At 35.0% G+C, this 27,529-nt stretch overlaps 2 long non-coding RNA genes across 3 annotated transcripts in view; one reads left to right on the top strand and one right to left on the bottom strand.

The window, feature by feature from the left end:
- LOC147548733 (uncharacterized) overlaps positions 1–21,170 on the bottom strand; it is a 34,357-nt gene extending 13,187 nt beyond the window's left edge. Inside the window, exons 1-4 of the long non-coding RNA XR_015236570.1 lie at positions 21,028–21,170; positions 20,887–20,945; positions 19,944–20,024; positions 18,292–18,725 (exon numbers count right to left, since the gene is read on the bottom strand). This is a non-coding gene — a long non-coding RNA (uncharacterized LOC147548733). The remainder of the gene's footprint in view (positions 1–18,291; positions 18,726–19,943; positions 20,025–20,886; positions 20,946–21,027) is intronic.
- On the top strand, positions 4,318–6,575 carry LOC147548734 (uncharacterized). Of its 2 annotated transcripts, XR_015238825.1 has the most exons (5): positions 4,318–4,434; positions 4,677–4,717; positions 6,123–6,158; positions 6,270–6,381; positions 6,516–6,575. It is a non-coding gene; the product is annotated as an uncharacterized LOC147548734 (long non-coding RNA). The 2 variants fall into 2 exon arrangements; XR_015238824.1 differs by having other exon boundaries at positions 6,270–6,567.
- Positions 21,171–27,529: the final 6,359 nt, after the last annotated feature.

Raw genomic sequence — 27,529 nt, 5'->3', positions numbered from 1 at the left:
GATGAGGTCATGCGCGAATAAGAGATGGGATATGTTAAGGTTAGTCGAGGTAATCTTGTAACTAGTGTACAAACTGTTTGATTTATAATGATGAATGAGTAGAAAGAGCGACTAGAAGAAAAAGTTATTTGGAGAGTGGGCACCCTGCCTTAGACCTCGAGAAGTCACTTTTTCCCTATATAGATTACCATTTAGTTGTATACTAAAGGTAGGAGATGTTATGCATGATAGTATGAGGTCCAAGAATAGACCCGAAACCCCAGTGGCTCTCAGGACTTTTGCTAGAAAGTCTTAGTTGACCCTATCATATGCTTAGGCCATATCGATCTTGAGGGAAAACCCTCCTTTCTTGGAGGTAGATTAATGCATGGAATGAATGATTTCTTAAGTCATAATGATAATGCCCAAGATTTTTCGAGTAGGGACAAAGGCATTCCGAGTCCACATGGTCCATTGTCTAAGTATGGGCTGATTCGGTTGGCCACTATTTCCGTGATGAATTTATAAATTGAGTTGCATCGTGATAAATGTCTGAAATAGGAGGCCATACTTTGGTGTCTGACTTTAGGAATTAGGGCCAACATAGCATTGTTAATGACCGAGTCGATCTTACCTGACCTGGAGGTGGTTCGGATATAAGTGATAAGATCAGATCCTATGATGCCCTAATTTTGTTGAATGGAATGGCATGGAAAAGTGTCGGATCCAGGACACTTGATTGACTACATTTCTATCACTACTTCCTTTATCTCCTTCGTAGTTGGCTCCCTTAAGATGTAGTCCATTTATGTGTCCGATATCACATGATATGCATTAAGTAAGTAGCTCAATGGGAGTTGGGTCGACAGAATCAACTCGGAATAAATTCTAGAAAAATGACACCAGGTCGTGAGCAATTTCTTTTTCATCCATCAACGTAGTATCAGATTGTAGAGTCAATTGGTGAATTTTATTCTTTTGTCTTCTCTAAGACATGGCCATATGGAATGCCTTAGAGCTACGATCTCCATTTTGGGCCCAATGTAATTTTGACCTCTATTCCATTTTCGTACCATGGACCTCTTCAAGGTAGACTAGTTTTTCTTGTATGTCGCTTTTAATGATAAGACCCCCAAAAGCTAACTTGCTCCATGTCGTTAGAGTCTGTTTCACCTGACAGACTCGTTCATGAAAAGGGCCCAAACTCTCTTCCCAACCTTTAGTAATAGTGGCAACGTAATTATTATGTTTAGAACAATAAATCTTATATCTCGAGATAGTCGGGAGGATACGACCTTCCACTTTGAAAATAAGTAAAATAGGAGAGTGGTCACTATTGTACCTAGGGAGGTGGAATAGACTGGCATCAGGAAATTCCAAAAGTCAGGTGTAAGAACAAAAGGCCCTATCCCATCGTTCTCGTGTGAGATGGTGTACAGAGCGGTTATTAGTCCAGGTAAAAGCGGGGTCGTTAAAGCCTAGGTCAAGGAGACCAGACTAGGAAATGAATGACCTAAATTGGGTGGAAAAAGGGGAGGATGTCGTCCCACCCTATTTCTCCGAAGATGAAACAATATTATTCAAAAAACCAGTACAAAATATAGGATTAGAAGTAATTAAAATGTGATTAAGTAAATCATTCCAAAAATGCGGCCGATCTAGTATCCTAGGAGGGTCGTAGATACAAAAGAAGTCCCAATCCGATTTTTTATCCATACTTGAAATAGTGACATGAATCAAGCTTTGAGAAGAGTAATTAATAGAGATAGAGAAATCGTTGAACCAGAGTAATAAGAGAACTCCACTTCTGCGTTGGGAGTGGACAAGAAATATATTATCTAAACCGAAATTAGTAAAAGTAGGTAAATAAAAAACAGTAAATATACCAGTCTCAGATAAAAAAACCAATTTGGACAAGGTCGACCCTAGGAACTTATTCAAAGTTGCCTTCGTCAGGTCGTTTCCTAACCCCCCACAATTCCAGGCAAGACAACTCATAATTCTTGCGGTATTATGGATGCCCTTGCCAGTGCCGAGTCAGTGATACTTAATGTGGATGATCGTTTGTATGCACGTCGTTGTAGTTCCTCCCCTTGTCCTTCTGTAAGTGTGTGAGGGGTGTGCACTGTCATGTTAACAGAATTTTTGAACGTCGCAGAGGTCCCTCCTGTAGTAGTATCTGCATTAATTTGTATGGGCGTTCCAGTAGTGACTCCCATAACGTGTCCATCCGGTGAAATCATTTTCAACTTTTTGGTGTGATTGAGATGAGTAAGGAGATCGCTGAAGGAGTCATTGAATGAGGGGACTGTTGGTTGTCGTTCATGGTCGGACCATGTGTTCGTTTATCTCCATGTGATCCACCTCCACTCAAAATGTCCATGCCACTGAAAGATTCCAGTTCCTTTCCTGTACCCATAGAAAAAAAAAAGGCACTTTAAATAGTTCATAATATTTTGGTTCGATTGCCTTAGAAACCCAAGAACGTTGTTCATTCGCTAGATTCCATTATAGAAGATCGTTAAACTGAAGAATAATTGGACAAAATTTAACGGTGTGTCCAACTAGTCCATAGGAAACAAAAAAAAGGAGGTAGTCGTTCAAAACGTAGTTCGACTGAGATCAATTTCGTGTTAGAGAATTCCAAATTAACTCTCTGCGGGAGTAGTTTATTTAAACTAAATTCAACTTTAACTCGACCATAGACTCTCCATCGAGAAACATCCTCCGGTGTGGTGGGATTGAAGTTTTCGATCGTTCCTGCCATCTTGTTCACCGTTGTGTTGTTAAGATGGCCTACAGGAATGCCATGCACTTGAACCCAAAATTTGGCCGATTCAAATGTATGTTCCTCTGGTGTTAATTGAACGTCACATTCGTTCAGGACCACCCGTTCTTCTGCAATCCTCTAAGGTGAACTGTCAAGAACAAACCCCAATTCACTTGCCATTTTGAATCGGATAAAAAATTTGTTGTCCTGCGATTTCGTTAGAGCGAATTTATTTGGCCCATGGAGAATCCGTGCTAGTCGCATCATTGCCTAACTGATATCTATCTTCCTGGAGCAAAGGAATTTGAGTACACCTCGTGGTTGGAGTGGTAAGAGGTATTATCTTCCACCCTATAGGTCAAGGGTTCGAGGCACACGCTTAACAATTCAAAAAAAAAAGGAATTTGAGTACACCTCTTTTGTTGTTCTCTGAGAATGTACTGATCAGATTTGTTCCTTCAACCGTTACGGTCGGAAGATCCTCCGTTGTGAGTGCTGCTAAGCGTTGGATGAATTGATCGTTTGATGAAGATATTGCAAATCGTTATCGGAAACAAAACCAAATGGAGGTATTTTCACCTTTAGATTAAAATTTATTTTTATGAGACTATTAACCTCTTCATATTTCCTTCTTGGCCTCTAAAACTAATTTGGTTCTCATAACAAAAGAAATAAAAATAAAAAACTAATTTGATTGATAAGTATGGATTCTTATGTGAAAGGATCATGGATAAGTACCATTTTTTGAAAAAGGTGTACGTACTCATGGTTTTTTATAATTTTGTGAATGTGCATACACTAACTAAACTACTTAAATAATTGATCGTTTGATGAAGATATTGCAAATCGTTATCGGAAACAAAACCAAATGGAGGTATTTTCACCTTTAGATTAAAATTTATTTTTATGAGACTATTAACCTCTTCATATTTCCTTCTTGGCCTCTAAAACTAATTTGGTTCTCATAACAAAAGAAATAAAAATAAAAAACTAATTTGATTGATAAGTATGGATTCTTATGTGAAAGGATCATGGATAAGTACCATTTTTTGAAAAAGGTGTACGTACTCATGGTTTTTTATAATTTTGTGAATGTGCATACACTAACTAAACTACTTAAATAATTGATGTCTCTGTATATTTTTCAATCTTTGAAGTTTTTATAGTTGTACCTAGTAAGAAATTTTTCTAAATCGACATTTGATAGGGAAAAAATGAAGCAAAATAGTGCAAAGAGTGCTTCTGATATGGGATTCCTTGCTCAAAGATGTTAATTAGTACACGTATAGAATTTCTTCTCGGATCATCTCATTGCCAAGCTGTTGTAAATGCGAAGTCAAAGTCACACTCAATTAATTTGTCTATTTTAATTTGGACAAATCCCGTATTTTTAGACAATTAGTATTTTCTTCTAAACTAAGTAAATTTATTTTATATCACGCGATTTAAGAATAGTCCCACATAGATAGTGGAGGGTCATGGAGAAGAAAACTCAATATTCTAAATAAGACCCTCGAGGTTAAGAGGAATGTATCGAAGCCTATAAAAATGTGGGTACGTATGAGATTTGTACGCAAGAGTGCTTGTGTACAACGTTCTCCTTATGTAGAAGATTTGCTTTCTATAGATCAGCTCAAAGAGGATGCAAATCTTCCTTTGAATCTCTGTAAATCTTGTGTGTCATTGTGAGTATATTATTTATTTATTTCATTTCTTTTACTTATTTATTTATTTGTTTTTAGTTTATTTTGTCTGACCTGTTAAACTTCTATTTTGTTTTTCATCTCTTTTTATGATTTCGAGTTCTTTGATGTTGGTTTGAAAGATATATATAAATGTCTCCTAGTTGCTACCCAAGATGTCAATTAGCACTAGCTGAAAGGTTCACAAACCCTTGACCTCACATTTTGTGTGTTTGTGTTTCTAGGAATCAATTGGGTGTTGTTGGAGCCAATTAGCCGAACCCATGTATGTTTTCCTCACTTGTGCCAGTTAGATTACAAATTATTCCTTTTTTTTTTAGATATATGTCTTAAAATACATTCATGGTGTGTTTGGGTGAAGGAAAATTATTCTTTTTTTTAGATATATGTCTTAAAATACATTCATGGTGTGTTTGGATGAAGGAAGTATGAATATATAGATTCATAATTCCACGGATTCATAAGTCCAAATGATTTTTTTGTTTGTTTGTATGGTAACCGATAAGAATTACCAGATTTAAAATTATTAAAAAATTTTAACATTTATTTAAAAAATATTTGAAAATTTTTTTTTTTTCAAATATCATTTTCTTCGCAAATCGTCAATTGTTTTCGGAAGTTGTTTGTTCTCAGAAACCATTTTTTCGATTGTTTTTTTAAAACAATTTTTTTTCGGAAAACTTTTTTATTTTTTTCGTAAACCGTTTTTCCCGAAAATCTTTTTGTTTTCCAACAAACAGTTTTTTTCTTGGAAAAAACACTGTTTATTTCCATCTGAAAACAGTATTTTTCGAAAAAGAATTCTCCTCTTCCTTTGGAAAAAGAAAAAAGGGCAGCAAAGCTAGCACTGCTTAAAACAAACATGTCTAAAAAGCAAATATTTGGTCAACAGTTGGTAGCCCAAGTGGTTCCAAGGTGTTGACATAAACTCCAGAAATCCCTGGAGGTCCCAGGTTCGAATCCCAGAGAAGGTGCAATCTTTGGTTATTTGACTTGGGATTATTAGGGTGTAAATAATGTTGTTGGGCTATAGGCCCGGTTCAGTTAGTGTTTGAGTGGGCGGTTATCGAACTTATCACATCTATGATGTATCAAGTGCCAAATGTAACGACATACGTAGATCGTAGTCGACTTCCAAAAAAAATAAAAAAAAAAAGCAAATATTTGGGTTGTGTACAAGTCATTTCAGAAAAAATGAAGGCTAACATCTAACTAAATAGTGTATGTCAAATTGACCTGCAATTAAATGCGAGCGGCAAATGTTAAAAAAAATCACTTCAAAATTATAAGAATTATTTTGACATATTTTTATATAAATCAATTACTAATGGCTCATTTATTTACCCTAACTCATTTAGGAGTTTACAGTCGTGTGTTTTCATGAAAAAAGAAAATATCATGTGTCGCACATTTAAATTTACACCTTCGTATATGGCCTTTTACTATTATGTCTTTCTTACGATTTTAACCGTCAAGATTTTAGTTCTGCCTTTGTGTCTTAATATGGAAGAATATTTGAGTAAAGATTATCTTAAGAAAACAATGATGTAGATCTTTCAATCAATACCAAAAACTTCATTAACATGTTTCACATTTGTGTTTTGTCTAAAGATTTTCAAACTTTGTTCCACACATGGCTGACTATCGTATTTGTGGTGATCCCAATTCAGCTTCCCGCTTTCGATTTGTGGAATTTTGTAACGAAGGTAAGTCTAATGCTACATTTATATTGATCTAGTTGGCAGTTTCTGCAATCACTTTTTTTTAATCAAAATACGGAATGTTATCCTCAAAAAGACTATATTTTTATTTATCAGTAAGTGCAAAGCAAGCTTTGGGTTTTACCGGAACCCCGATAGGTCACTTTATGTCAGAGTATTACCTTCTAGGACTGCTATTATGCCCGTCAACCCGATCTATCTTCTAAGGGTGCGTATGAGTTACACTATGCCTTTTCTTTACTGGTCTCTTTTGTATCTTGGAACATTTATCCCTATCTTGTTGTCTGAAATTTCGGTTTGGAATCGTATTAAGTTGTTTCTTATTTTATTACTTCATTAAAGACATATGCAGAGGTCGCAATGTGCGCTAGGACTATTTATTGTACAAACATTTCAGGAGAGGTACATCTTAATTTTGTTGGTGAGGTAACAATTTCTGTATGTTATCTGGAATTTTAATATTACTAGGAAATCTTGTTAAATATTTGCTAATTTTACCTCCCATCATCTGTAAAGCCCCAAGCCTTAGCAGTTGCCGATATTGTCCCCACTTTAACCACCCAGGCCCAAGCCCACACGGGTACGGGGTTTTGTTCTTGGCGAAGGCACCACAAACCCACCCAAAAGGCCTCGGTACTTACTAAGCTTGAGCTTACACATATAGCCCAGTCTCTGGACACTCTTGTGAGCAATGTGGGACTATTACATCATCTATGTCTTGTAGTGGTTTAAACATGGAAGTTCAGTAAAACTAAATCATTATAGTTTATTTTTTATAAATACTAATAGTCATTTATATAGTATGTAAAAGAAGAATCACAATTAATGAGCCAAGTAATGATTATTTTACTACTTAATCGACAGAGAAAAATGAGTACATCAATAAGGACCTTCCCATGTATATATATACCTTCACCTTAACCTTCCAAGTTCATTGAAAATTATGTAAAAAAAAAATATCAACCATTAAATTAGATTGTTGATTGGAAATTCTATCAAATGGTTTTAGGTGCATTTGTGAATCACTAGGATACAAATAAACTTTCAAAACAAATAACAGTCTCTTTATTATGTATTTTAAAGACAAATTATAAATGATAAATTATTTCTATTTTTAATAAGTCAAAAATCAACTCTCTTAGCTGTAAAAATTTATGAGATTTTTAACTTAAACAGAAAAAATATATGTGTTCACAAAATATTGTTAATTAGAGCATGCACTCGGAAATCTTGTTAAATATTTCCTAGTTTTACCTCCATCATCTCTATCTTGTAGTGGTTTAAATATGGAAGTTCAGTAAAACTAAATCATTATAGTTTATTTTTGGTAAATATTAATAGTCATTTATATAGTATGTAAAAGAAGAATCACAATTAATGACCAAGTAATGATTACTTGACTACTTAATTGAGAGAGAAAAATTTGTACATCAATAAGGACCTTCCCCTGTCTATATATACCTTTGCCTCAACCTTCCAAGTTCATCAAAATACCTTCACCTCAACCTTCCAAGTTCATCAAAATTCCTTCACCTCAACTTTCCAAGTTCATTAAAATTCATTTTCCTTATTCTTTCCTCTATAGCTACAATGCCAAGAAGGCCCAACATGGGGAGACAGAGGATTGAAATAAGGAGGATTCAAAACGAGGAAAGGAGGCAGGTAACCTTTTCCAAACGCCGTGCGGGTGCTTTCAAGAAAGCTAGTGAGCTTTCGGTTTTATGTGGTGCGGAGGTTGCTATAGTAGCCTTCTCACCCGCTGGGAAAGCATTTTCATTCGGCCATCCTTCGGTCAATTCTGTCATTGACTGTTTCCTCTCTGGAAACGACAATCGTGACAACAATCCTGTGGCATCAATCCTTGAAGCCAATAGAAGGGTTGTTGTCGGAGACTTAATCAACCAGTACAATGACACTTTGGCCCAAATGGAAGCAGAAAAAAGAAGGGGCCAGGAGTTTGATCAGGCTAGGCAAGCCACTGTGAACTAGTACTGGTGGGAACTACCTGTTGATCAAATAAGTCTAGAGCAATTGGAGTCATTGAAGAACTACATGGGAAGTTTGAAGAATCAGATCATAATGCGATCTAATGAGCTCCTAATGAATGGAGCTGCCAATATTGGGCGTTCCATTCCTTAGATTAAGAATATTAGGGTTCCATTTGTATCGGTTAGCTGGTTCTCCTTCGTACTGATTATCTGTTGTACTGCTTCTATCAAATTAGTTATAATCCATAATAAATTAATCAGTTTGGCTAGTATTGTGGTCGTATGGTTTGTTTTTATATTCTGATATGTTTTTATTTGATATTATGAATCAAATAATGTAAGAAAACAAACTGTCGTGGAAACTCCAAGAAAATCCATATCCATATGATAATTATCTCTCTCGAAATGTTTCCTTGGACGAAATAAATAATTTAATTATTTAGTAAATGTGAGTGTTGTGGTTTTAGTTTCATAATTGTGGAAATAATTGTTTGGTATGTAAATCATAGAAAAAAATCAATATACCAAGAGAGATTTGGTGGTATTATTAATTTGTTAGCTCCATGGAACTAACTCACTCGTATAGTCGTATGGCAGGGCAGGGTATACCAATTACTTGTATATTATTACAATGATGTATAACCTATTATGATATATAGATTTTTTTAACGAGATGTGATGGAAATTGATCAAAATATGCCCCTTTTGTGTTTTTTTGTTTTTGTTTTTCTTGTAAATAATTCCGCCTTAGAAGTGAAGTAACGTTTTAGACTAGTCTAATTCACACACTCGTAGAAAAATTATGTTTATATATTGTTTTCTACCGAATTACATAGGAAGAAACCACACAAACTTTTTCCAAATTAGATCTCTAAAACATGTTAATGAAACTCCCATACAAAGAGAAAGAATTTCACCCTCTTAATAATCTAAACGTATTTGCCTTTATACCAGAGAATTCACTGTCATTTTTTAGAATAATATCACCTCAATGTATCCTATTATCAATCTTCCAATCCCATAGAAACTGTGTCGGGTTGTTTATACTGAGCACCTAAACCACATAACGAGGATTATCTTCATTCAGATATAGCATTCCCACTCACCTGTTTTAAGTTAATCTAGTTCCGTAAACAAGTCAATAAACAATAAACAAATCTTTTCATTCTAATGTTAACATTCCATGTTGCTAGGCAAACAAAAAAGTCGGGTAATCAAGTTCTACTATCTTCAGATCCGAGGTTAAGTTTCAAACACAGCCTGCAAACCATGGCTGTCTAACATAAAATCTCAATTTTTTAGAGAGAAAGAGAGAGAATTTCGATGACAAGAGAGAGTACCGAGGATTAGAGAGTTCCGATGATTAGAGAGAGTTCCGATAAATCAGAGAAAGGGAGAGACGAAGTGGAAGAGAGAAGTTATGAAATGAGGTGGATTTAATTATTTTAAAAAATTTCCTGATTAGTTCCTTTTTGACCCCTAACAGTATTTCTGGAAGAAGTTGGAATTCTCTTTGCCCTGAGAGACGAAACAAATGTCGGACATTTATATAGATCAAAACGGGAGTTGGTAAAAAAATGAGGAGATAAAAGGAAATTCACCCTTACATTTATAGATGAACCACTACAAAAAACATACACAATATAATTTACTAGGGATGGGTTTAGGGTCTAAAAGTGTTGGGTCAATGAGTTTAGAACCACAAAATAATTTGCGTCGTACATGGACAATAGTTGGAGTCGGCGGCTCTCCTAGTGTTCCCTCCTGTGGGATCCTGAGGAAGAAGATTAAGTTGGCCCTTGCGAACAACTTGATGCACCATCTCTCTTCAACCCTTTTAGAGAAATGCGACAAAAGGAAGAAAATCAATAGAACGACCCTATCGTCTCCACCCCGTAGGAACTACAAGATCACCTCAAGTACGTATTCGACATCCAGGGCTCACATACGACCATAGAACCATGTTCAATAAGAGAAATGCATTAGCTTTTCACTCTCAGATTGGACAATAAGGGTCGGAGAAGACCAATCCCCTAATCTTAAGTCCAACATTCTTATGACCAAGGAGTCGGACGGAAAAGGAAGGAAAGCTCTCCGTTTCTGGTTCTCTTGTAGCTGGAATCTCCGAAACCGCAAGAATCCTTAGAATGAGATTCAAACTCAGCACCTTCTGAGATTTTAAGAAGAAAGTTGTAATTTGTGTTCGGGGGTGTTATTGGTAGAAAAATGTATCCAGTAGGAGTACTTAACATGTTTGACCTCTATTTATCTATTACTTCCTAATCTATAATCATGTGAACAAAATCTCAAATTAAAAGAGATACATTGCCTTTTCAGTTTCTTGAATTAATTCTTTACTAGATATAACCCGTGCCTCCGACACGGACATTGTTGTTGAGCAGATGTCGTGTTATAAGTATTGGACCTCCCGCTATCAAAATTAATGATGATCGCTTACCAAAAATAGACCTAACCAAAGCTTAAATGTTCAAAAACAAATAACAGAATTCAAAATACTTTCTTTACATTTACGGAATAATTAGAAACGGATACGTCCATTAGAAAATTTGCAACAAAAAAAACTACACTATTTGTAACGGTAGCATTGTTTGATAATCTTCATTGACTTCTTCGAATTTCTTTTCCAAACTCTGCTTGACATCTGCCGATAGAGTGAGAATAACGTTAATTAGAATAGAAAAAGTAGATTACTCAATTAAGTTAAAGTCTTTTTCGTGAGAGATTTAAAGGTTAATAAAGAATATAAGCATAATTAATGAAATTTATCAGCAAAAAAAATGTGAAATAAGGGATGGAAATACGAGAGACGATAACATAAGAAGAACATTACCTGGTACGGGAAGTGCATCAAAGAGGGAGACTGCTGCTTTTGATTTAGGGAAAAAAAATTCTATTTGTTTATAAATAAATATCCCATAAAATATTGGATAAAAACAGTCCCTCTTAATTGAGATTTTTTTTTTAACATTCAAATTTTGCTTTTCTGCTTCTCTTCTTTATAAAATAACTAAGAAAGAAATTAGTAGTAGGCCTTACCAGTTCGATGTTTGATGTTTGTTGCGTCACCGAAAGTCTAATTTGAAGACCAGTGATAGTTCTTGTTACGGTAGTTGGACCTGAAAAACAAAGAGAACATTTCAACTCATTTGGGTTTCACATAAAGGGTCTATTATACTCGAGTTATTGAACTTTAAATTAATTACCATCTACTTCTTCGGTAAAAGATAAAAAGTATGGTGCCAGATAGATCATCTTTGCTTTTACGAAAGGCAACTAATTTCACCATTTATACCTTTGATCTAAATGGAAAGCATTATTTGCGATAGCCACATATAGACTTGAGAATTAGTAATTATGGTTGACTCAATGTTAAAGGCATACATTCTAGTCTAATTAATCACTCCATCGTATTAATGTCAATGTGACTCGAGGATGAGTATATGGCATGAAGTGTAAAATTAAACCAGATAAAAATACAAACACTATATACAAACAACGTAATCAACCATTTGACCCAATTGCACCAACCAACCAAATAACATAAGGGTTAATCTCTCCATTGTATTTTTTTTTTGAATTGGTAAGCGTGTGCCTCGAACCCTCGACCTTTAAGTTGGAAGACTTACCTCTTACCACTTGAGACAAGGGTTGTTGGCTAATCTCTCCATTGTATCAATGTGAATATGACTCGAGGATGAATAATTACGCAAAAATTGAGAATATATGGCATGAAGTTTAATATTAAAGCAGCAAAAAAAATACAAACATCTATCCAAGCAACGTAATCCACCTTTTGAGCCAATTGCACCAACCAAACAAATAACATAAGAGAATGATTTCAGCTTTGTACGACAGTTATAAGCACAGCACAACATATGGCAATAGTATAATAATCAATGTAAGAATCTATGTTGAAGGCATGTATCGCATTCTCATTAATCTCTCTCTTATTTCAATGTGAAAAGACTCGAGTATTGAGGCATGAAGTGTAAGATCAACCAAACAAAAATACAAACAGATGCAACTACGGTACATGGCATAATATATTTCTTAACACTGCATTATTTTCTTTAATGGTTAAATTAATTTTAGCTGGCTCAGTCACACTCCTGCCCTTAGTAAGTCGATCAAGTAGATGGGATGAATATGTGCAGAAAATAAAGATAAAGGGTAAACCACATTTATTCATACTGAACGAAGGAAATAAAATAAATATAATGCTCTCAATCCTAAATCTGAAGTCCTAACAAAGTAACAATAAATAAAAATCAAAGATAACCAAAGACTAATCAACTTACTAACTAAATAGATAGAAAATGTAGAGCTATATTAGTTGAAACATAAACATCTACTCTTTTCCTATATCATGGTGTTTGAGTGATATTGCAAGACACAGATACTTGGGCATTTTAAAAACTACATTCATTTAACTATCCAGCAAGAAGCTGGTCATTATCATCATATAGCTCAAACAAACAAAAAAATGTGTACAACAGATTAAAAAACAAAATCTATGGTTTTTAGTTTGAGTGCAACTTATCTTTTACAATGAAGATGTTTAGGACTTGAATGGATTCTCCTCTCGTCATTTCCAAAAAAAAATTGACTATTATTTTCATCTTCAATCTTCTTATTAATTTCCACATTGTAGTTAAGGCATTTTATCAAACACCAGGATAACTATTTTGATTTTCATTAAGTGGGTTACTTAAATGCGATTGAAACAATGACTAACAATAACTGAAGAAAAATGGGACGGATTCGATTGAAAACCTACATTTAGATTGTAATCTATTTCTATTTAAATTACGAACAAAGAGAATTTAGGTTCCAGTAAACCTGAAATCATAAGCATAGAGACAGAGAGAGTTCAAGTCACTAAACTTCAAGTTAAATTATGAAACATGACTAAAGAAATCAGAATCATACCTGTCCTCACCTTGATTCTTTTAAACCCTAAAACCAGAAATATGGAGAAAGATTATTAGTGGAAATAAAAAAAACTTCATTTACTAATCACAACCCCAATAAGAGAAACACATAAGAAGAATCTAATCATGACAAAAAATACATGAAACATCAGACTCTCCGGTAACTTCTACACCAACAACTCCAGCTAACTACATCAATCAAAACATTTAATGTTTTCCCTAATACTAAATAGAAAACCCAAAAGGAAATAGAACAAAGAGCGTGAAGAGATCGCTTACGTACCCGTCTCAATCTGAGACAATGGCTAGTCTGGACACCCGTTAAGCGGACTCATGGTTTAGCTTTTGGACTGTCTATATAGCAAAACTAACAGTAAATTAACAAAAGAAATTATCCTGACTATCTATATAATTTCTGGAGTGTCTAAGTTAACAATAAACTCACGTCTCTAAGACATTAAGAGTTTTTGACTGAGATAAGTTGTTCTGACTTGAAGATGAAGAATTCATCAAGAAAATGTAGTAGTCACAACCTCTGCAAAAAAGAAAAAGAAATCATCAAGAAAATGTTATAAAACATCAGCAAGATGTGAATGTAAAACTGACCAAGTAATTAAAAGCCTTAACATAACTTCAACGAAGCATCTCTACATACACTTGGTGAGCTAGAAGAACATTAAAGAATAACTTCCTGCAATTTCTTCAATGAAGCATTTCTCCATACACTTAGTGAGCAAGAAGTATACTTTGAACATCAAAAGAATAAGTTCCTGCAATTCATAAGAAAATTACCATTTTGTTGTTTCTTAAACTCCCAAGAAAAACAGAAAAAACACCTTCCTTTATGTTTTTTAGGTTTGTTAAAGAACTTCACTAAAATCTGATCCCCGAATCGAGAAAAACCCCAAGATAATGAAGAGGTGGAGGAAGAGTTATGGAAAGGAAACACGGGGGGAACCGTTTCTTTGAGAGAGCTAAAGTCAATTAATGGAGAAAATTAAAGATGATTAACAGGGAGTTGAGAAGATGGAAAGAGAGCGAATTTATTTGAGAAAACTTAAGGGACAGGTTGAGAAGTTATTCTACTCCTTCAAAACGCATTAATATGAGGTTAACAAATAATTTTTTTTGATGAGAAGGTGATAAATCTAACGGTTAATATTAAAGATCAAATAAAATGGGCGGTTAGATTTATCTACTGGTTTGTCCCAGTCAGCATTTTTCAACCTGTTTTATTATATAGATACTTATATTATATTATAAATAAGACATAAAGTCAGTTACAAACATCATAATGTTTCACACACAACATGTAATTTAAAATAGACTACGGCAAAACAAACTTATATTTAAATTGTTCATTTACTTCGTCTTTACTCCTTGGTTAAATTCCTCAAACATCCCTTTTTCATCTTCTTTCACTTTTTTCCATACTTTACTTTTTTTCCAGTTACTAAGTTTTTCATCATCCTCTGTTACTGCTTCCTTTCCCTTTTTATCTACATCTTCAACGCTGACCACATCTTTTTTCGACATTGCAGCCTTTTCTTTTGGCTCGGCTTTTTTAGTGAGTTTCCTAGTTCTTGGAGATTCCTTGATCCTTTTAATTAGAGAATTTTGTTCTGGTGTTTGAACAGCAACATCTGGTTTCTCCGATCCACCCTTCACAGCTTTTGATTTTGTTCTTTTCTTTTTCACTGTTCTAGGAGTTGTCTCCACAAAATCATCATCTTTTGCATCACTTTCTGCTTTATATGTATATGATTTAGCAACTAGAACAACGTCGGAGAAGTCATGTGCATTTGTTTCATCTATCCCCAACGAAAAGTTCGGAGTGGATCTATAATTCCTCTCTTCCTCAGTCTCCACTAGCACAATGGTTGTGCATGGTACATTTTCATCGTGATCTGCAATCATGATATCATGTTTTTTTAGTTTATTACTATTTACATGAAAGATAACCCCACTATTATTTCATATACATTATTCATAAAAACTTATAAAGTATAAGTAATTTTCATGAATAAGACTTTGTATAACATAAAGTATGTATAATTTATGTTAAACGATGAAAAATTTACGGTGAACAATTTATAATTTACTATCCTTCCTGTTGCTGTTCTCCATCAATATCATCTTCATCACCATCAGTCTTCTTATCAGACTCATTCTCTCTCTCCCCACCATTATCTTCTTCTTCATTTTTATTTCCATCATCTCCACCATCTCCCTCCTTATCTTCCTCATTGATTACTTCATCAGCTTTCTCCTCCAAATTTAGTTGTTTATTTAGTTCTAATACTTCCCTTCTCAAACTTTCAATTTCACTATCTTTTTTCTTCAACTTTTCTCTCTGACTATGCACTTCTCTAGTCAGAGGTTCTATCATCTCCATCTTATTCAACTGTTCATCCAAAGGTAATTCCAATACTACCTTTTCCGTAAAGTTCAACATTTCTTTCTCTTCTTCACTTACCTCTTCGACAACATGTTCACTAACCTGCATTCAAAGTTACAAAATTAGATCAATCTCACTAATTGAATACAATCAAGTGTCACAGTATCAGTATTTTACATAAAGTACACATCATTTACGTTAAAAGATAAATACTTAAACAAGATTAAAAATAACAAAAATTTAATGTACATTCACGAACAACAAATGTTTCAACATTTATACCTGCTCTGGTTCCAATCCAGCTATATCTTTCTTCATCCCATGAACAAATTCATCCACCGACCACCTCAAGAACCTTGGGTATCTAGTTGCATTCAGGGGATTCTTCTGGTACAGATTTGTGTGCATGCACACCCAGAACTAAAAAAATAAATATGTAAATAACTCATTATTTATTGAAAATAACATGCATTTTCTTAATTAAGTTATGTTTAGGTTGTAACTCACAGGCAACAATAACAAGCATCAAGATGCTTTGGTTGGGTCTTCTGGATGCTTGTCGATCTTGTCCATCATATATGAGTGTATGGCTCTTGGCCATGACGACACCCGGTGGATAGCCCTTCTCGACTGGATGTTCTGATAGATGCTTGACAATATAGTAAAACCCGCCAAAGTTGCAAACAGGAAGCATGCCGATAACAACATGATTAGAACAATTGCTGGTTCACCATTCCTCACACATTTTTGAAGTGCAATTCCAACAATAGCACTAGAAAGACCTTGATGCTTGTTCCTGGATGCATCAAGTGTTTCCTTGAAATACTTGGTTAAAAAAGCACAATTCAAAGGATCTAGCTCGTTGTTCTTTGGGAAAGCCTCATATTCGACACCCTCCATTGACATTCCCAACAACAGAGATACATCTTTGGCTTTGAATTCCATCTCAACACACCCAATAACAAATTTCTTTGTCGATTTTTTGTATCGACTAAGAACATCCAAAATTGCACAAGTTGGACGTGTTGTATAATTTTCCCTCAATATTATACCATCTGCTATAGCATCAAAAAGTTTATCGAAAGGAGTCTTTCTAGTCTCTTCCTTCATTTCTTCCGTCATATAGCTATGGAAGCTATTGATCAACTCTATGGGTTTACTTAGACTATATCTGAATAGAGTAGATGACTTTTTATCAGGAATTATCTTTTCTTCGCCTACAATATTCACGGTTCTAACCCCCACTTCCCTTAGCCTTTAATTTTGATGTTTATGTATAATTTACAAAACAGTATTGATTTGATAATAAACAAAATGCAAATTTGCCATAGATAATGTATTTATATAAATTATTGCAAATGTATCGCAAATTAATTACACTAATCTGTAAATGATACATACTGTATCAGTTCTTGCATACAGTATTCGAAATTTATTAGACTTTTCAAACATATTACCTCAGTAATTGATGTTTCTTTAGTTTTCGACTTCTTCTTTCCAACTACTTCTTCCACAACAGCTTTCCTCTTCAAATGACTCTTTCTTACAGGTGTTAATTCCTTCGAAACTTTAGGTGTACCTTTAGTTTTCCGTGCCATCTTGAAACTCCTGCGAAACAAAAAATTTGATGTTACTCTTAATGAAATATGCGTATTTCTCAAACAAATTGGTCAAAATGTCTAACAGAAGTCTAAGTTTCATAAGAACATTTAGGTTTTTCGAAAAATAATGAAATAAAAGATGAGATAATCTACTTACAAAACTACAGAACTATTATTTATCAAACATAACTCATACTTTATGTATCATCTCAGAAAAACGATGGAACATAAGAAACCCTAAACCCCCAAAATTTCATGTTATTATTAATAAATTATTCCTACTTCTTAAAACAAATTGGTCTAAATGTCAAAAATAAGTATGAGTTTCATAAAAACTTTTAGGGTTTTTGAGAAAAAAATGAAGTATAAGATGAGATTATCGATCTACAAAATCATTGAACTATTATCCATCAAACACAACTCATACTTTATGTTTAATCTCACAAAACGAAGGAACAAAATAAACCATAAACCCCCAAAACAGAAAACATAAAATAAAAAACCCTTGAAAATCTACACAAAATTTTACCAAAATGATGAAACAAACTTCATTACAGAGTAAAATAGACATGCAAAAACAGATCTATATACATTTCACCGGAAAATAATGATGGTTCGAGTTTGAACCGTTTTGAAAAAAGTTTCGTTTTAATGAACAAGCTTACCTTTTCACCTGAATAAACTTGAACAAAAGAAAATGAAAAGTGGAGAAGAAGAAATGATGTTACCTTTACAATCGTTATTGTGTTTCGTTTTTGTTAGGGTTTTGTTTTGAATCGATTTGCGGGAGAGATTTGCTTTCCAAAACGGTTTAGAAGAAAGAGAAAATTCGATTTTGGTTTATAGTGTGTTTCGCTTTAAAAACCCTCCAAATCACGCTCATTGATAAAACTTTCCAGATTCAGTCCCAGAAAATCAAAAATCCCGCGATTTTACATGGACGGTAGTTGTTTCATAAAGTATTGGATCATAAACCTTTTTTGAACATTATTTTGGGTATTATACCCATGGACCCTTTCTTTTGTTGTTCTTTTCTAGCATGAGACATCATTTTTTTTAGCTTGACACTAAACATGAGATATTTCTATTTTTCAATCTTGATTTCTTTTAAGACCTATGAATTTACAATCTGTCATTGATAAGATTGATTATCCTATATTTACCATGCGAAAGGGCAACTGTGACGCCCCATGCACCATAAATAGGCACGAGCACACCCCGGCAATTCACAGACGAATCGAAAATTCGGCAGCATCTCCTCTGTAAATCGAATCGGTCGCACTTGTAGAACTTGTCATGCAAACCATACATTCGCATACACAAACACAACGGAAGCTAAAATAAAACTAAAATTAAACTAACAGACTCTAGTTCAAAACCGAACCACCAGAACTCACTTAACTCATCCTGCACAAATCTATACATCCTTATACAACTTATGTGATACATATATATGTTATATGGTTCTTCGTGAAATAAAATATAACTTGAAACTAAAGAAAACCAAACTGAAAAGAGATAACACCAAAGTGGCACCCCGCCACAACCACTGCAATCCATCTGCTAGCCCTGCCACTGTAGATGATTCTAACTTATAACCTGCACACTAACAACTGGTAGGGGGTCAGTAACTCATCGACACGAGTTAAACTGGTAGAGGAGTCCCAAAACAAAACTGCGATAAACCTTTTCTCGAGTAAAACATGCACACATATAAATATGTATCAATCCTAATACTAGCATATAATAGCAGACTTAACTGCCCACCCTTGGTATGCCTCTCAATTAACAGGGAGTTACCCAGAGAATTCTATAGAACTTTGGCTAGTACCGTCCCATACCGGCACTAACCAAGGTACTCAAATTCTCTCGAGAAAGTGGCTTACCCCTAGGTAGGTAAGCCCCTCTCCCACTAGGCGACTCCACAATCATTGAAAAACTAACCTCGTGATAAATATATACATCTAGCTTAACTGGATACGTTTTAGCTTCACCGAAGTCGAATAGTCAGGTCGTCTCTCCAGTATTCGTGTTGGGACGAAAAGCATATTCTCATCGGTACCCTAGCATGCAACTATTTCTTCTGGTTTTGGAAAAACATTTATTGTGTCAACAGCCAAAATAATACTCTTTTCTTGTGAAACATCCTTCACCCACAATCTCAGCAGATTCGGAACTCGCCCATTACGCCCTCGACTGAGATAGGCTTTTTAAAACATTACTTATCTCATCACACACAGAAGTGGCACAACCAAGAGTCATATCAGAACGTGCAGAGGGATCCCAAACACCAAACCAGTCGAGCGGTCAGAGGTGTACATCCCCTGAGCCCCGAGGGTAAGAACAAACAAGCTTACAGTCCAGTCGAGCGGTCAAGGGTAGCAAATCCCTGAGCCCCGAGAGTCCAACCTAAACGAGAATCCTAGCCAGAGAGTGGAGCACTACAACTGCCAAGACCCTCATGACTCGTCTCAGTCCACTTCACCAATCACATACAGCATACGAAATCAATACGTTTTCAAAACATCGATTATCACAATCCGTTTTAAAAACCATTTCTCTGGAAATCATTTGTAAGACATTTTGTATATACAAAACCATCGCGTCAAAAAAGTAACATTCACAATACAAAGCTCATCGAAATCAGAGTCTAAATCGTTAACCCATCAATAATCAATAATCCAAACCAACGATACAACTTTCATTGAAATCAAGGGTTTAAATCATGCATATATGATCACCTACCATCTACACATAATGATGCATGCATATCTCCTACTTGTAAGATGAATCTAGACAATAGTATAAAAGAAAACAAGAGGTATCCCAACCTAGCGATTCAGGACTCCGTCCTCATCCGCTTTGCTTCGAGCATCTCGCCCCCAACTCATTTTGGCTTTCCTTCCGACACCCTAGACAAAGATAAACCTTAGATTCTTCAAGAAGAATCTTAACACAACACAAATAACTCCGAAAGAACCATAAGAAAAAGAAATACAAATAAGACTTAACTCGCATTAACGTCGGAAGAACCCTAGTGACTCTACTCATTCATTAGATTCATTCTCGACCCAACTCTGACCCGTTTCGATCATACCATACATCGTTGGAAAGATAATTCAGTTTCCCACATTTCATTAAGTAGTGTCTCGGTCAAATTTATAGAGTACAGTCCTCGAAATAGCAAAAATACAAACATCAGCGAATCTGACTTTCCTAACAGCGTGGTGTGCACTATAATCACCATAACTCACTCATCCGAAATCGAAACGACATGTACCATATCCATACCAATTCGGAAAGCTAACATCCCAAGCTACAACTCATCTCTTTTGTATAACTTCATTCGGATATTCAATTATCACAGAAATGCCCGTCAACAGACTGTATTACACAGTCCCCCGAACATGCACTGCTCACTCAAACGGTCATAACTCCCTCATACTAACTCGAAACGACTACTACCATACCATTCTGGAATCGTCTCGAGACGAGCTACAAGTTTGTGGAAGACTATAAAAGCTTTTGATCTCTCTATTTTGTGGTGCAGACCCAAACAGTACACTATTACACCCTTAAGCCCGTGCAACTCGCTAATTTCGGACTCGTTTTCCTCTCTAGGTTGAACCATTACTCTTAAGTCAAACATCGCACTAACAATACATGAAATTCTCACTCTTTTAAACCTTAGAAAACAGAAGCCCCAAATTATAATCACTAAACCCTAGAATTTTTTAACAACTAAATTAAATCATCAAAAACTACAATCCTTACCTAAATTTAGTTGTCTTGGATTTGTATCTTTATAAGTTCCAATAATTCCTCTCAAATTCCTACAATTACGAAGTAAAAGATCCATTATACTTCAAATCATGGAAATACTAGGTTGTAGACAGAGGAACTAATAATTCTTACCAAAATCCATAAACCTAGCTTGGATCACTTCTAGAAGTTGGAATTCGCCAAAAGCAAGCATTCCTTTTTGATTTTTCACACAAAACATCCTCTCTTTCATCGAAATCTCTCACATACACTGACCCCTCTTGAACCAAAACCACGAACGACTAGTCTGGTTTGGTTTATTCCCTTAACCAGCCGAAATCACAGTTCAGTCCCTGAATTCGTTCTCATTGCAAAATACCCCCTGACTCTGACCTGATTGCACATGTAGTCCCTGTATTTAACTTGGCCTGAGTTCAGAATGGTCCCTCATCAAACTTAAAAATCTTGGGATGTTACAGCAACCGTCGAAATGTATGTTGTCTTGTGGGTGCACTCCGCTGGGTTCCGGTTCTGAGTCTATTGTGGGTTAATTTCCTTATTTAGATGTTTTTTATTATCATATATTTGAAGAGATATTTAGTAGGGTGGATTTATGTGAACACCAAACCAGGCTATAACTCTAGAAGTCGATAAGTATGTTGTCTTGTGGGCGCACTCTGCTAGGTTCTGGTTCTGAGATAGCATTATATTTTCTGTTGTCTATCTTACGTTGATTTCCTTGTTTAGATGTTTTTAATTGCCATATATTTAAGTACATATCTAGTAGGGTTGATTTATGTGAAGACTAACCCAGGGCCTCCCAGGCTATAACTTTAGAGAATAGGTACATATATTTGTGTGTGGCCTTGTGGTTTGACGTTTGCCTTGTGGTAGAGAGGTTGGAGCTTCGAAACCTCCCAAGTACAAGCTTCTTCTTCACTTTCTTAGTTGGGTTATTCCCCAAATAGCCCCCAACTTTGTGACCGATTTCCTGCCTAGCCCCCTACTTTATCAAAAATACCCAGATGGCCTCCTTTTTCAGTTACCGTTATAACACCGTTAACTAGTCATCACCTTCTCTCCTCCATCTCATCACCTCTCTCTGGCACTTCATCGTCTTCACCGGCGACCTTAAAAAAAACAATTTTTTTCCTCTCTCCTCTCTCTCTCTAAATTTTTTTTCATTCCTCTCTCTAGATTCCTCTCTCTATCTCTAGAACAGATCTAGAGAGAGGTCGATTCATCACGAACATACCCTGGTCTGTTCGTGATGAACATACCTCTCTCTCTCTCTAGATCTTTTCTAGAGAGAGAGATGAAAGAAAAAAAAAGTTTAGAGAGAGAGAAAAGAAAAAAATTGTTTTTTTTATGTTTAAAGGTCTCCGGTCGGAAAATTTTCCGGCCGACGACTTTCGTCGGTGAAGAAGATGAGGTGGCAAGAAGGTGAGGTGGCAGAGAGAGGTGATGAGATTAAGGAGAGAGGGTGATGACTAGTTAACGGTGTTATAACGGTAACTGAAAAAAGGGGCCATCTGGGTATTTTTGATAAAGTAGAGGGCTAGGCAGGAAACCGGTCATAAAGTTGGGGGCTATTTGGGAAATAACCCTTCTTAGTTTGCTTATGTCCTTGAGGTTAGAAATCCTACTTCTTTTCACATTTTAGGTTAAAGGAACCTTAAAATTACACTCCAAACAATAGCATTTTGGTACGGGTTTTAGTCGTGTAACTTATTCTTTAATTTTATTTCTTTAAACTTTAAATACGTTCAATTTTTATTACCAACGCTTATAGGGGGACTTCTTGGTAGGGGTTGGAATCGGTCCAGGTCGGTCAATACCGGTCTCTAACTTCATCGGATCGGTCGACTCAGACATAAATTGTTGGTGACCACTTATTCAATCGGGGTCTCGGGCGGTAACTTTCAAGAATTGTTTGTCTATTGACCGTCCAAGACCATTTATTTTATTGGGCTAGTCAGACACCGGACGGTCTCGGATCAGACTTTCCAATAAAATGTACATAAACTTATAACTTTTTTTTATTACCACAAACAAAATTATAATTTACAAATTACAAATGAAAATGTTTAACCAAGAAAACACAAGTAATTATAAAAAAAAAAATTAATCATCATTTGGCAAGATATAATTAAAACATGCGTTAATCATTGGATATACCCTCGTATTTTCGATAACATACATTAGCTAACACTACAAGGGCCAGGACAAAGTACGTCTTTGAACAATATGTTGATGATTCAAATTTAGTTCCACGCCCATCATATGTCTACAAAGTTTGACGGTCTATAACCTCTAAAAACGAGGACAGGTTGTTCAGTCACTCGTATCAGTTGGTTAGCGGGCAGTCCTTCGACACAAAATTTGATCGTCATCGTCCGCCAATTCCTCCGGGCTGGTCAGGCACTGAACGTTATGACCATTGGGTGCCAATGGACACTTTTTGTCTCGGTCGAACGGATCGGGTAGCGGTTTTCCGGGTTTTTTCCCACCACTACTTCTTGGTACACTCCATGGTGTACTCTCCCTAATAGGATAATGGGTAATTTGGTCTTTTCACATCTTTGTGAGACTGTAGAAGGACCAAAATATCTCTTGTCTTATTAGCCAACTCAGCTATGGAGTATGACAGAGAGTGCACCAGGGGGTCTCCCAATCATTTTTCTTTCATTGGATGTCGAATTTCAACAAAATGTTTATGTATTAAGAAGGATTTTCATTATCTTCCTAACAAGATTCACTTTCAATTCATTTTTATAAAAAATGTATTTTTCCATTTCCAAATACATTACAACTCTAAACTGGCGGATGTTGCAAACTCGGTTTGCAGAACTTGACTCGCCAAACAGTAGGGGTGTATGTCAAATTAACTTGCTATTAAATGCTAGCCTGTAAATGTTAAAAATTTGTTTAAGTTAAAAATGTTAAGAATCATTTCAACATATTCTTATTTAAATCAATTACTAATAGTCTAATAGCCCATTTATTTACCCTAACTCATTTAGGAGTTTACAATCATGTGTGTGAAGACTTCCATACATTTTAAGCATAAGTTTGGAATTTCTATCATGTATCTTTAAGATCTGTACAATCTTACACCGAAGTGAATTTTTACCAGTTAAAAGTGTAACATATTTATGACTTAACATTTGTCCTAAGGAGGCCTCCTTTTCATTTAAGGAAATCAAACTTGGAATAATAATACAAATAGGAGAGAGAGAGATAATGAATCAAACCCATTAAATGGTCTTTACCATGTATAACGGCTACTAGTCAACCCTCAAAATATTCCAATTTCTTCATACTTGAGTAGAAGTAGAACACTTGCCAACTCTTCTCTTTATAAGAGTGAGAAAGTTATTAGAGAGAGGGAGATCCTAAAAGAACAACTCAAAAACCCATAATCAATGATTTCTAAAAATTGAAAACCTAATATTATTTTTCATTTAATGTTTGCATTTGTCTCTCTTTTTTCTTAATTTGTCAATCATTTTCCAGTTTGGGTTGAATGGATCTTTATTCATTGAACCTACCCACAAGAAATGCATAACCCAACTCTATTTTTCTATCATAACATCTATATAAACCCTAGCTATCTCAAAGAGAACATTCATTTGAAGACAGACAAAGTTTTATAGTAATTTATATATTAGATGGCAACTGAGAATTCTATTGTTTTTCAGCTGAATCCTAGAGCTAAGGAATTCATTCCTTCAAATAACTATTTTTATAATGGAGTCCTTACTCCACAATATTTCACCACCATTCCACCCCTTTTTTATCATCATTCCACACCACTACCAACAATATTTCAGAGCAATGGCTTTTTCTATTATCCAAGGGTATTGAAAGTTTTATGATTCTCTAGGTTTTTTTTTAATATCCTGTTTGAGTTTACGAAAAAAAAATCATTTTCATTTTCATTTTTTCGTTGTATATTAATCATTTATGTAAATTTAGATAGATATGTTTTCGGTTTCTTCTACTAGTAAAGTATTTTGGAGTTTTAGTGGTTCATCAAGATTTGCATGATTTCGCTTCTGTCTCGATAGAAAAGTTGATTTTGATTTTAAAATGATACTAATTATTTTTTGGTGGAAATATCTATGATTTATATTTGGATCAGATTATTTTTGGTGGAAATATCTATGATTTATATTTGGATCAGATCATTTTTGGGGTTTTTCTAAAAAAAAAAACTATTGTATAAATGGCTCTATTAGTTATGTTGTTAGATAGGGCTATTTTAATCCGTTATTCAATAATGAAAACGGATATACTAGAAAATTCTTTTCAAAGGTTGATCTGATTATAGTACTTTTCAGATTTCTCATGACTAACTTCGCTGATTTTTCTCAGAACTATGGTCTGGAGCAAAGGAAATACAACAGTAGATCTCGTCGAGCTTATCAGATGGAGTGTAAGAAGAGAACTGTATATGTTTGTAATCTCGATCAACAGGTAAACTAAGAAAAGAAGCCTTATGTTTGTCTTTGAAGCTTTTTTAAAATTTATTCATTCAATTATGATTTTGAGAATGATTGGACTAACAAGAGCCTGTTTTTTTTTTCCTGTGAAACTAGGTTACTGAGAATTACCTTAGTTACATTTTTTCTTTCTTTGGAGGGGTAAGTTTACTATAACATTATCAGTTAGATTTTTCATGATTTACTATAACTTTACTCGTTTGGGTATCGCATAACTGATCATACCGACTTTTTGGATACTTAATTTAGTAATTTTACCGGAATATTCAATCTTAGTGTACACATAGTTTTCATAAATAACTATAAGATAAAGGAGTTAACGAGTTCAAGGGTGCTTCTAAAGGCACCTGACCAAACAGCTGTTAGCATCCAAAAATATTGTTGACTCAAGTCAATGATTTTTGACTCGAGGTCTCTATAAGCACCAGTTTTTAATGTGGGTGACGTTCACCTTCGTTTACTTCTTCCATCTTCTTCTTCCAACAAAAAAGGAATCTTAATCAATTCTTCTTTCACAATCTCTGATGCCTTCCTATATACCAGTATGAATCCCAGAAGAAATACAAAAACAAAAACAAGGGTTTCAATTAGGGATAAAAATCAAAGAAAACCTCCAAGAAGAAAAATGAAATTTTTTTTAACTAAATGAGAAAAACTTACTGTTCATAAAACTCAAAAGCCCCATCGACTGTATCATCAACTGAATTGAGTACCTCGTTTAAAAAGAGTTGAGGGTTTAGATTTAAAGAATCAAAAACTTCCTCCTCCCTTTCCGTTCCTTCGCTTGCCACTGCCAGGCATGAATAAATATGAAAACCAGTCAGATAACATCAAAATGATGCAAAATAATTATAAATATCAGAGAGATAGAAAGAGAAAGAGAATTCTTCTTCTCTCCCGATCTTTCTTCTAGCTATATTGCAGATGAACTAAAATAAACTAACTAGGGTTTCCAGTTCTTACTCGAGGAGTTCGTAGTTTAATGATGTTGAAATTTTCCCGCCAAGAGTCTTCCTTTTCCCGTGAACTTTTGAAATTCAACTTAAAAGCACAGTTTTGAATCGTCTTGATAAGCAAGAGCCTGCCCACTGCTCAATTGGTGCCAGCAAGTTTGGCGAATTAAAAATGTTTACTGCACTGAGCAGAACGCATATGGGGAGAAAAGTTTTAAACTCGGTTTTTTAAGAGCTTAGAGAGAGAAAGTTTAAAATCCCAAATTTTGGATGGATTTTGTGAGAGATGGATGGAGGGGTTAGGGTCAACAGATAATGGACCGGTGCCTACATACTTGAGTGGTGCCAACAGAGAATAGAGCGGTTGGGCGTGGTGCCAACAGAGATGGATGCTAACAGCTGTTTGGTCAGGTGCCTTTAGAAGCACCCTTCAAGTAGCATATCAAGGATGTATACCCCTTGTGTATTACATAACAAATGGTAGCTTACTAACACGGTGACACATTCTTAACAAAAAAAAAAAACACGGTGCCACATATTGATCTAGTGATATGTCTTCTAATCTTGATTTGAGATTCTCTTCCAAATCTGCTTCGAATTTTACTGGCTAGTTAATTTCTAATTCCCAAAACCTGGCCATCAGTGTGGCTACCCTAGCAAATCCCATTGTCGCTCCTCAGCTCTGAAACCGGGTGGAGATGCAGTTCTAGAGATGGCTTTGAATTTTTCCTTCCCCTCTTCTCAATAGAGAGACCGATTTAACTTCTAAATGAAGTAACATATATTCCAAATATGGGGAATCCCTATTGGAATTTTGGACTATTTATAATTAAAATTAGTTTATGAAAATAATTTTAATGTTTTGACTTTCAAATAATAATTTAAATTTGATTTTGATTACTAATAGTTCTATCTTTTGATAAAAATATATGTAAATTAAGATACATATTTTTGAGAAAAGATATTTATTTAAAAACTGTTCTTCGCAAATTTTAGAAAGAAGTGTCGTCGAAAATCCTGTGCCATTTTCAATTTGATCTTATGATCCTAAAGTGAAATCTTCACAAATGACTACGTGTAATTTCACAAGAGAAATGATAGATGTACAATTAAAAGTCTGGAAATAGTGTCCAAATTTAGGTGGCAGTCTTGAAGATGAGAATTGATATTGTGGTGTTTAATGCTACTCCTTATTCT

Source organism: Eschscholzia californica, unplaced genomic scaffold, assembly GCF_041429995.1.
Source record: "Eschscholzia californica isolate CP2 unplaced genomic scaffold, dmEscCali1.0.p SCAF_3, whole genome shotgun sequence".
Taxonomy (NCBI): Eukaryota; Viridiplantae; Streptophyta; class Magnoliopsida; order Ranunculales; family Papaveraceae; genus Eschscholzia; species Eschscholzia californica.
Note: the sequence above shows the minus strand (reverse complement) of the source record. Positions and strands in the feature narration are given on the sequence as shown.